Source organism: Lissotriton helveticus, chromosome 8 (assembly GCF_964261635.1).
Source record: "Lissotriton helveticus chromosome 8, aLisHel1.1, whole genome shotgun sequence".
Taxonomy (NCBI): Eukaryota; Metazoa; Chordata; class Amphibia; order Caudata; family Salamandridae; genus Lissotriton; species Lissotriton helveticus.
In genome coordinates this window covers 1,542,576,365-1,542,587,968 of record NC_136069.1, presented here as the reverse complement: position 1 = coordinate 1,542,587,968, position 11,604 = coordinate 1,542,576,365, and the positions used below count along the sequence as shown (strand labels likewise).

The 11,604-nt window shown below is 59.0% G+C and overlaps 2 non-coding genes across 2 annotated transcripts; both read left to right on the top strand.

Annotated features, from left to right (window-relative positions):
* Positions 1-8,196: 8,196 nt before the first annotated feature.
* Positions 8,197-8,279, top strand: TRNAL-UAG (transfer RNA leucine (anticodon UAG)). The gene has a single exon. It is a non-coding gene; the product is annotated as a tRNA-Leu (tRNA).
* A 2,991-nt stretch (positions 8,280-11,270) lies between these two features.
* On the top strand, positions 11,271-11,353 carry TRNAL-AAG (transfer RNA leucine (anticodon AAG)). Its single transcript has one exon. It is a non-coding gene; the product is annotated as a tRNA-Leu (tRNA).
* Positions 11,354-11,604: the final 251 nt, after the last annotated feature.

Genomic DNA, 11,604 nt, shown 5'->3' with positions numbered 1-11,604 from the left:
GAACACAGACAAGCAAGGGGAGGCTCCCCGGGCACATCGGAACCCCTTTCCGGGCCCTTGGCCGTGCGGCAGGCTGGGAGACAGGGCCCAGGGCCTGAGCACCCGACCCGGGGCCCGCCCGGGCCCCTGGACCCAGCCGGGGCTCCCAAGCCCGGAGGCGCATGGGACGCCTCCCCGGTCCCTCCGGACCCCGTCCCGGGCACCCTGCCACGCAGCAGGACCAAGGACAGAGCCCGGGGTGGGGAGGCCGCCCTCCCCGGGCCCTCAGGGGCCCTAGCCACTGCTCCTGAACCCAGCCAAGCAAGGGGAGGCTCCCCGGGCACATCGGAACCCCTTCCCGGGCCCTTGGCCGTGCGGCAGGCTGGGAGACAGGGCCCAGGGCCGGAGCACCCGACCCGGGGCCCGCCCGGGCCCCTGGACCCAGCCGGGGCTCCCAAGCCCGGAGGCGCATGGGACGCCTCCCCGGTCCCTCCGGACCCCGTCCCGGGCACCCTGCCACGCAGCAGGACCAAGGACAGAGCCCGGGGTGGGGAGGCCGCCCTCCCCGGGCCCTCAGGGGCCCTAGCCACTGCTCCTGAACCCAGCCAAGCAAGGGGAGGCTCCCCGGGCACATCGGAACCCCTTCCCGGGCCCTTGGCCGTGCGGCAGGCTGGGAGACAGGGCCCAGGGCCGGAGCACCCGACCCGGGGCCCGCCCGGGCCCCTGGACCCAGCCGGGGCTCCCTAGCCCGGAGGCGCATGGGACGCCTCCCCGGTCCCTCCGGACCCCGTCCCGGGCACCCTGCCACGCAGCAGGACCAAGGACAGAGCCCGGGGTGGGGAGGCCGCCCTCCCCGGGCCCTCAGGGGCCCTAGCCACTGCTCCTGAACCCAGCCAAGCAAGGGGAGGCTCCCCGGGCACATCGGAACCCCTTCCCGGGCCCTTGGCAGTGCGGCAGGCTGGGAGACAGGGCCCAGGGCCGGAGCACCCGACCCGGGGCCCGGCCGGGCCCCTGGACGCAGCCGGGGCTCCCAAGCCCGGAGGTGCATGGGACGCCTCCCCGGTCCCTCCGGACCCCGTCCCGGGCACCCTGCCACGCAGCAGGACCAAGGACAGAGCCCGGGGTGGGGAGGCCGCCCTCCCCGGGCCCTCAGGGGCCCTAGCCACTGCTCCTGAACCCAGCCAAGCAAGGGGAGGCTCCCCGGGCACATCGGAACCCCTTCCCGGGCCCTTGGCAGTGCGGCAGGCTGGGAGACAGGGCCCAGGGCCGGAGCACCCGACCCGGGGCCCGGCCGGGCCCCTGGACGCAGCCGGGGCTCCCAAGCCCGGAGGTGCATGGGACGCCTCCCCGGTCCCTCCGGACCCCGTCCCGGGCACCCTGCCACGCAGCAGGACCAAGGACAGAGCCCGGGGTGGGGAGGCCGCCCTCCCCGGGCCCTCAGGGGCCCTAGCCACTGCTCCTGAACCCAGCCAAGCAAGGGGAGGCTCCCCGGGCACATCGGAACCCCTTCCTGGGCCCTTGGCAGTGCGGCAGGCTGGGAGACAGGGCCCAGGGCCGGAGCACCCGACCCGGGGCCCGGCCGGGCCCCTGGACGCAGCCGGGGCTCCCAAGCCCGGAGGTGCATGGGACGCCTCCCCGGTCCCTCCGGACCCCGTCCCGGGCACCCTGCCACGCAGCAGGACCAAGGACAGAGCCCGGGGTGGGGAGGCCGCCCTCCCCGGGCCCTCAGGGGCCCTAGCCACTGCTCCTGAACCCAGCCAAGCAAGGGGAGGCTCCCCGGGAACAACGGAACCCATTCCTAGGCCCTTGGCAGTGCGGTAGGCTGGAAGACAGGGACCAGGGCCGGAGCACCCCACCCGGGGCCCGCCCGGGCCCCTGGACCCAGCCGGGGCTCCCAAGCCCGGAGGCGCATGGGACGCCTCCCCGGACCCATGGAGCCCGTCCTGGGCATTGAGCCATGCCGTTGGCCTGGAGATGGGTGCCCCGGACGCCCGGGGGAGGTCTGTCTGGGACACATGGAGCCCGTCCTGGGCATTGAACCATGCCGTTGGCCTGGAGAAGGGAGCCCCGGACGCCCGGGGGAGGACTGCCCGGTACCCGTGGAGCCCTTCCCGGGTACTTTGCAACGCCGTTGGCCTCCTGGAGATGGGTGCCCCGAACGCCCGGGGGGTGGGCTGCCCGGGACCCGTGGAGCCCGTCCTGGGCACTCTGACCTGCTGTTGGCCCGGGGGAGGGACCCCAGACGACCGGGACCCGTGGAGCCCGTCCTTGGCACTCTGACAAGCCGTTGGCCCGGGGAAGGGAGCCCCAGACGACCGGGACCTGTGGAGCCCGTCCTGGGCACTCCTGTATGCCGTTGGCCCGGGGAAGGGAGCCCCGGACATCCGGGACCCGTGGAGCCCGTCCTGGGCACTCCTGTATGCCGTTGGCCCGGGGAAGGGAGCCCCGGACGTCCGGGACCCGTGGAGCCCGTCCTGGGCACTCTGAAATGCTTTGGCCCGGGGAAGGGAGCCCCGGACACCCGGGGGGGAGGACTGCCCGGGACCCGTGGAACTCGTCCTGGGCACTCTGACATGCCGCTGGCCCGGGGAAGGGTGCCCCGGACGCCCGGGGCCCGTGGAGCCCGTCCTGGGCACTCTGACAAGCCGTTGGCCCGGGGAAGGGAGACCTGGACGCCCGGAACCCGTGGAGCCCGTCCTGGGCACTCTGAAATGCTTTGGCCCGGGGAAGGGAGCCCCGGACGCCCGGGGGAGGACTGCCCGGGACCCGTGGAACTGGTCCTGGGCACTCTGACATGCCGCTGGCCCGGGGAAGGGTGCCCCGGATGACCGGGGCCCGTGGAGCCCGTCCTGGGCACTCTGACATGCCGCTGGCCCGGGGAAGGGAGCCCCAGACACCTGGGGCCCGTGGAGCCCGTCCCGGGCACTCTGCCATGCCGTCAGCCTGGATGGAGCCCCGGACGCCCGGGGGGGGGCGAAGGCCCGGGACGCATGGAGCCTGTCCCGGGCACTCTGCCATGCCGTCGGCCTGGATGGAGCACCGGACGCCCGGGGGACGACTGCCCAAGAGCCATGGAGCCCGTCCTGGGCAATTTGACATGCAGTTGGCCTGGAGGAAGGAAGCTCCGGGTGGCCTAGGGAGGTGTTGCCCAGGCATATCCCATCTGGTCCCCATGGCAGAGAACCACCAACCCTGGAGGGGTGTCCGGGCATACCCTGCCACATAGTAATCCGGAGGCAAATTACCCCCCTTTCTTGCAATCTGTGCACGCGAGGTGACAGAGGGGACCCAAGGCGTGAAAGAACCCGACCTCATGGAGCCCTCGCTGGGATCCGGGAGGCGAATGGCACCTCATTAAGACTTCCAGGGAAGTTCGGCCATCTGGTCCCCCCCATAGGAAAGCGTTGCGGGCGACCAGATGCCCGAGGGGATCCGGGCGACCAGATGGCCGAGGGAATCCGGGCGACCAGATGGCTGGGCATGGAGGTGAAGCCGCCTGGACTCTTCCCCACCCCGTCCCCGTCCCGGGACGAATGCCCGGGACGCATGGAGCCCGTCCTGGCCACTTGACGTCCCATCCTGGGCATTGAACCATGCCGTCGGCCTGGAGAAGGGAGCCCCCGGACGCCCGGGGGAGGACTGCCCGGTACCCGTGGAGCCCTTCCCGGGTACTTTGCAACGCCGTTGGCCTCCTGGAGATGGGTGCCCCAGATGCCCGGGGGTGGGCTGCCCGGGACCCATGGAGCCCGTCCTGGGCACTTTTACATGCCGTCGGCCTGGAGGTGGGTGCCCTGGACGCCCGGGGGGAGGCCTGCCCGGGACCCGTGGAGCCCCTCCCGGGTACTTTGCCAATGCCGTTTGCCTCATGGAGATGGGTGCCCCGGACGCCCGGGGGAGGACTGCCCGGTACCCGTGGAGTCCTTTCCGGGTACTTTGCAACGCCGTTGGCCTCCTGGAGATATGTGCCCCGAACGCCCGGGGGGAGGGCTGTCCGGGGCCCATGGAGCCCGTCCTGGGCACTGTGACATGCCGTCGGCCTGGAGGTGGGAGCCCCGGACGCCCGGGGGAATGCTGCCCGGGACCCGTGGAGCCCTTCCCGGGTACTTTGCCATCCCGTTGGCCTCCTGGAGATGGGTGCCCCGGACGCCCGGGGGAGGTCTGTCCGGGGCCCATGGAGCCCGTCCTGGGCAGTGTGACATGCCGTCGGCCTAAAGGTGGGAGCCCCGGACGCCCGGGGGAAGGCTGCCCGGGACCCGTGGAGCCCGTCCCGGGTACTTTGCCGTCCCGTTGGCCTCCTGGAGATGGGTGCCCCGGACGCCCGGGGGAGGTCTGTCCGGGGCCCATGGAGCCCGTCCTGGGCAGTGTGACATGCCGTCGGCCTAAAGGTGGGAGCCCCGGACGCCCGGGGGAAGGCTGCCCGGGACCCGTGGAGCCCTTCCCGGGTACTTTGCCATCCCGTTGGCCTCATGGAGATGGGTGCCCCGGACGCCCAGGGGAGGTCTGTCCGGGACACGTGGAGCCCGTCCTGGGCATTGAGCCATGCCGTTGGCCCGGAGAATGGAGCCCCCAGATGCCCGGGGGAGGTGTTGCCCAGGCACATCTCATCTGGTCCCCCGGGCAGAGAACCACCAGCCCTGGAGAGGTGTCCGGGCGTACCCTGCCCCTAGTAATCCGGAGGGAAATTACCCCCCTTTCTTGCAATCCGTGCACGCGAGGTGACAGAGGGGACCCAAGGCGTAAAAGAACCCGACCTCATGGAGCCCTAGCTGGGATCCAGGAGCCGAATGGCACCTCATCGGGACTTCCAGGGAAGCCCGGCCATCTGGTCGCCCCATTGGAAAGCATCGCGGGCGACCAGAGGGCCGGGATCGAAAGGACTCCCAGCTCCCCATCCATCCCAAGCCTTCGCGGTAGGGTTCCTGACTGCCTGCCCACGCAAGGCAGGGCTCTTGGACCCCGGCTGGGCCTCAGGCGCAGGTTGGACCACCGGAGCTCTAGGGCCCGGACGACCTGGGGGAGGAATGCCCGGGACCCGTGGAGCCCGTCCTGGGTACTTTGACATGCCGTCGGCCTGGAGGTGGGTGCCCCGGACGCCCCGGGGGAAGCTGCCCGGGACCCATGGAGCCCGTCCTGGGTACTTTGACATTCCGTCGGCCTGGAGGTGGGAGCCCCGGACGCCCGGGGGGAGGTCTGCCCGGGACCCATGGAGCCCGTCCTGGGTACTTTGCCAATGCCGTTAGCCTCATGGAGATGGGTGCCCCGGACGCCCGGGGGACGAATGCCCGGGACGCATGGAGCCCGTCCTGGGCACTTTTCCATGCCTTCGGCCTGGAGCCCCCAGACACCCAGGGGAGGACCACCGTGAAAACCATGGAGCCCGACCCGGGCACTCTGCCATACCGTCAGCCTAGATGGAGCCCCGGACGCCCAGGGGACGAATGCCCGGGACGCATGGAGCCCGTCCTGGGCACTTTTCAATGCCGTCAGCCTGGATGGAGCCCCGGACGCCCGGGGGACGACTGCCCAGGAGCCATGGAGCCCGTCCTGGGCAATTTGACATGCAGTTGGCCTGGAGGAAGGAAGCCCCGGGTGGCCTAGGGAGGTGTTGCCCAGGCATAGCCCATCTGGTCCCCATGGCAGAGAACCACCAGCCTCGGAGGGGTGTCCGGGCGTACCCTTCTCCCTAGTAATCCGGAGGAAAATTACCCCCTTTTCTTGTAATCTGTGCACGCGAGGTGACAGAGGGGACCCAAGGCGCGAATGTACCCAACCTCCTGGAGCCCTCGCTGGGATCCGGGCGGCGAATGGCACCTCATCGGGACTTCCAGGGAAGTTCGGCCATCTGGTCGCCCCATAGGAAAACGTTGCGGGCGACCAGATGCCCGAGGGGATCCGGGCGACCAGATGGCCAAGGGAATCTGGTCGATCAGATGGCTGGACACGGAAGTGAAGCCGCCTGGACTCTCCCGACCCTGTCCCCGTCCCCGTGCCCGGGACGCATGGAGCCCGTCCTGGGCACTTTTCCATGCCTTCGGCCTGGAGCCCCCAGACACCCAGGGGAGGACCACCGTGAAAGCCATGGAGCCCGACCCGGGCACTCTGCCATGCCGTCGGCCTGGATGGAGCCCCGGACGCCCGGGGGACAAATGCCCGGGACGCATGTAGCCCGTCCTGGGCACTTTTCCATGCCTTCGGCCTGGAGCGCCCCGACACCCTGGGGAGGACCACCGTGAAAACCATGGAGCCCGACCCGGGCACTCTGCCATACCGTCAGCCTGGATGTAGCCCCGGACGCCCGGGGGACGAATGCCCGGGACGCATGGAGCCCGTCCCGGGCACTCTGCCATGCCGTCCCGACAAATTCGTACGGACTCCTAACCTTACGACACGGATCGGAATCGAGCCCTCTCTGACCCAGCAGTTTCAGGCGCCCTGGGGACGAATGCCCGGGACGCATGGAGCCCGACCCGGGCACACTGCCTTGCCGCCGGCCTGGATGGAGCCCCGGACGCCCGGGGGGACGAATGCCCGGGACGCATGGAGCCCGTCCCGGGCACTCTGCCATGCCGTCGGCCTGGATGGAGCCCCGGATGCCCGGGGGACGACTGTCCAAGAGCCATGGAGCCCATCCCGGGCACTCTGCCATGCCGTCCCGACAAATTCGTACGGACTCCTAACCTTCCGACACGGATCGGAATCGAGCCCTTTCTGACCCAGCAGATTTCAGGTTGATTTGCTATATACTTTACGTACGATTTTATGGGGGCCGATTCCGATCCGGTACGTAAAAGCAAATACGACCGACATGTCGGACAACCACGTACACCCAGGGGATAGGACTGCCCGGGTCACATGGACCCCGTCCTGGGCACTCTGATCTGCCGCCGGCGCCGGGGATCGAACCGTGATCACCAGATGGGGATATCCCAAAAATCTGGCATGGATACGGCCCGCCAGGACAGGTTTGGGCACCCCTGGCTTATATGGTTGTCTTTTTGGAAAAGTGCAGTGAGTTTTTTTCTTGCTATAGCCACTTATGGCCTAAGATGTGTGTATTTTTTTGTTCACACTATCTTTCTCACTATGTAGATGGACAAGCAACATGTGGTCAGGACGGCCGAGTGGTCTAAGCCACTGCGTTAAGGCCGCAGTCTCTCCTGGAGGCATGGGTTCGAATCCCACTTCTGACAAAACTTTAAGTCCATTTTGTCTCTGCGTTCCTTCAGAATCTCAGCTAAAAATTGGCAGTGCATAAAATATCTGAATAAGTACCAAACTTCAGTTTCAACTGCAAATGAATTTGCCCAATTCTGTCTTCAAGCTCTTATAATATTCTTCTAGCACTAGTGGTGTTTTATGTGTTTTTTGGGGGGTGTCTAAAAAAATCCCTTTTATTGAAGAAATGGCTTACATTCAGTCTTGTGATATTTTTGGTTTCCAATAAGTAGATTTTTAATTTTATGTAACCTCATTTTCTAATGATCCATTCAAGAGATGTTTCCACTATGAAATGAAGAGCAAGGGGAAAGAGCAAAAATGATAGAGCGAGTGAGTGAGATGGGGTGTTGAGGAAGGAGAAAATGAAACAAAGACAGAGTGAGTGAACGGCAGGTAGGCATAGAAGAGGAGACTAGAAGTGAAAGTGACTTGCTTTTCCCTGCTCTTGACCTCCCACCCATCTCAAACCAATCACAAACATACCTTCTATGCAACATTGGTATGCAGAACTTCACTCCTCAGCCAGTGAGGGTGAGTCCCAAGCCAGGGGCTAGAGAGCAAAAGAATGGATGTGCTCAGACGTTCCTTGCTAGGGACAGTTGATCTGAAACAAGGCCTGCTCTTTTGTTTCCAGCAAGGATCTAGAAATTCTGCATGAATGTGCAAGGCACATTGACAGCATAAATTTGCATAAACTGCCCCACCTTCTGCCTTCCTACTTCCTGAGCAGTAGTTGTTTGTGTATAGAGAGAAAGGTCGCAGGCAAGGTAATTTTGTGAGTAGGATACAGAACCCTAAATAGCTGGTGAGAGGTATAAGTTATTCTAAAAGCATAAAAACAGTACACCTGTGAAATGAAATGCTTTCATATGTGATCTTCTGTGTTTATTGTCCTGTGCAAAAAGTTGCACCTTGTGTTTGAAGGTTGAAATTATTTCAAGCTTGCATGGACGCAGAAATTTCTGAGTGACTTTTATACATTTCTTAGGACTCTTCACTGTCAGGATGGCCGAGTGGTCTAATGCGCTGTGTTTAGGCCGCAGTCTCCTCTGGAGGCGTGGGTTCGAATCCCACTTCTGAAATGACTTTTGGAGATATAATCTTCTTCATCAGGATAACATCTGATGGAAGTTGCTTCTGTTCGTCTTCACCTGGGACGTTATTCTGTCCTCGTCTAGTCAAGAGAGCTTGGGTTTCTCATATATTTCTGTTGTACAAAGTCTTGCTGATAAAGTGCAATCCTTACCAAATGAGCTTATGACCCATGTAAGAGCTCATCTAGAAGAGGTATTCCCTGGCCAGACAGGCCATACAAATTTGGAAGAATGCCAAGCACCTGGTAGACAGCTGGACTCCAGCACACTTACAGCAATTTCCTCAGGGCAGTGATCAGGGGCTGCTTAGATTTGCGAATTCCACCCTATGTTGTGACATTGAGATCCCTTGTTGAATTTGCTTTAGTCAGCCAAGATGTGGCTATTGACTCAATTTCAAAGCAGCTTTGGGCCGTTCAAGTGGCTGGTGAATAGCACTTTCTCTTTGTACTCATTAAAGGTCTAAAGAGTTCTTCATAGGTACTGCTCTGTATGGATTGTTCAAAGATCTGTTGGAAATGCTTATAATGGGATAAATAAATTGAGGGCATGCCTTTTCGGTACCCCACTTGCATGGCTGTCTGGCTTGTGGAAGGTGCTGCAAATGCAAGTCAGGATGGCCGAGTGGTCTAAGACGCTGCGTTCAGGTAGCAGTCTCTTCTGGAGGCGTGGGTTCAAATCCCACTTCTGACAAACCTGTGTTTAATCTTCTTTTTTCTTGAGGGAGAAAATCAGATCATTTCCCTCACATGGGCTTATATGGTTGTCTTTTTGGAAAAGTGCAGTGAGTTTTTTTCTTGCTATAGCCACTTATGGCCTAAGATGTGTGTATTTTTTTGTTCACACTATCTTTCTCACTATGTAGATGGACAAGCAACATGTGGTCAGGATGGCCGAGTGGTCTAAGCCACTGCGTTAAGGCCGCAGTCTCTCCTGGAGGCATGGGTTCGAATCCCACTTCTGACAAAACTTTAAGTCCATTTTGTCTCTGCGTTCCTTCAGAATCTCAGCTAAAAATTGGCAGTGCATAAAATATCTGAATAAGTACCAAACTTCAGTTTCAACTGCAAATGAATTTGCCCAATTCTGTCTTCAAGCTCTTATAATATTCTTCTAGCACTAGTGGTGTTTTATGTGTTTTTTGGGGGGTGCCTAAAAAAATCCCTTTTATTGAAGAAATGGTTTACATTCAGTCTTGTGATATTTTTGGTTTCCAATAAGTAGATTTTTAATTTTATGTAACCTCATTTTCTAATGATCCATTCAAGAGATGTTTCCACTATGAAATGAAGAGCAAGGGGAAAGAGCAAAAATGATAGAGCGAGTGAGTGAGATGGGGTGTTGAGGAAGGAGAAAATGAAACAAAGACAGAGTGAGTGAACGGCAGGTAGGCATAGAAGAGGAGACTAGAAGTGAAAGTGACTTGCTTTTCCCTGCTCTTGACCTCCCACCCATCTCAAACCAATCACAAACATACCTTCTATGCAACGTTGGTATGCAGAACTTCACTCCTCAGCCAGTGAGGGTGAGTCCCAAGCCAGGGGCTAGAGAGCAAAAGAATGGATGTGCTCAGACGTTCCTTGCTAGGGACAGTTGATCTGAAACAAGGCCTGCTCTCTTGTTTCCAGCAAGGATCTAGAAATTCTGCATGAATGTGCAAGGCACATTGACAGCATAAATTTGCATAAACTGCCCCACCTTCTGCCTTCCTACTTCCTGAGCAGTAGTTGTTTGTGTATAGAGAGAAAGGTCGCAGGCAAGGTAATTTTGTGAGTAGGATACAGAACCCTAAATAGCTGGTGAGAGGTATAAGTTATTCTAAAAGCATAAAAACAGTACACCTGTGAAATGAAATGCTTTCATATGTGATCTTCTGTGTTTATTGTCCTGTGCAAAAAGTTGCACCTTGTGTTTGAAGGTTGAAATTATTTCAAGCTTGCATGGACGCAGAAATTTCTGAGTGACTTTTATACATTTCTTAGGACTCTTCACTGTCAGGATGGCCGAGTGGTCTAATGCGCTGTGTTTAGGCCGCAGTCTCCTCTGGAGGCGTGGGTTCGAATCCCACTTCTGAAATGACTTTTGGAGATATAATCTTCTTCATCAGGATAACATCTGATGGAAGTTGCTTCTGTTCGTCTTCACCTGGGACGTTATTCTGTCCTCGTCTAGTCAAGAGAGCTTGGGTTTCTCATATATTTCTGTTGTACAAAGTCTTGCTGATAAAGTGCAATCCTTACCAAATGAGCTTATGACCCATGTAAGAGCTCATCTAGAAGAGTCATTCTCCTGTATTCCCTGGCCAGACAGGCCATACAAATTTGGAAGAATGCCAAGCACCTGGTAGACAGCTGGACTCCAGCACACTTACAGCAATTTCCTCAGGGCAGTGATCAGGGGCTGCTTAGATTTGCGAATTCCACCCTATGTTGTGACATTGAGATCCCTTGTTGAATTTGCTTTAGTCAGCCAAGATGTGGCTATTGACTCAATTTCAAAGCAGCTTTGGGTCGTTCAAGTGGCTGGTGAATAGCACTTTCTCTTTGTACTCATTAAAGGTCTAAAGAGTTCTTCATAGGTACTGCTCTGTATGGATTGTTCAAAGATCTGTTGGAAATGCTTATAATGGGATAAATAAATTGAGGGCATGCCTTTTCGGTACCCCACTTGCATGGCTGTCTGGCTTGTGGAAGGTGCTGCAAATGCAAGTCAGGATGGCCGAGTGGTCTAAGACGCTGCGTTCAGGTAGCAGTCTCTTCTGGAGGCGTGTGTTCAAATCCCACTTCTGACAAACCTGTGTTTAATCTTCTTTTTTCTTGAGTCAGAAAATCAGATCATTTCCCTCACATGGGCTTATATGGTTGTCTTTTTGGAAAAGTGCAGTGAGTTTTTTCTTGCTATAGCCACTCATGGCCTAAGATGTGTGTTTTTGTTGTTCACACTATCTTTCTCACTATGTAGAAGAACAACCAACATGTGGTCAGGATGGCCGAGTGGTCTAAGGCGCTGCGTTAAGGCCGCAGTCTCTCCTGGAGGCGTGGGTTCGAATCCCACTTCTGACAAAACTTTAAGTCCATTTTGTCTCTGCGTTCCTTCAGAATCTCAGCTAAAAATTGTCAGTGCATATAATATCTGAATAAGTACCAAACTTCAGTTTCAACTGCAAATGAATTTGCCCAATTCTGTCTTCAAGCTCTTATAATATTCCTCTAGCACTAGTGGTATTTTATGTGTTTTTTGGGGGGTGCCTAAAAAATCCCTTTTATTGAAGAAATGGCTTACATTCAGTCTTGTGATATTTTTGGTTTCCAAT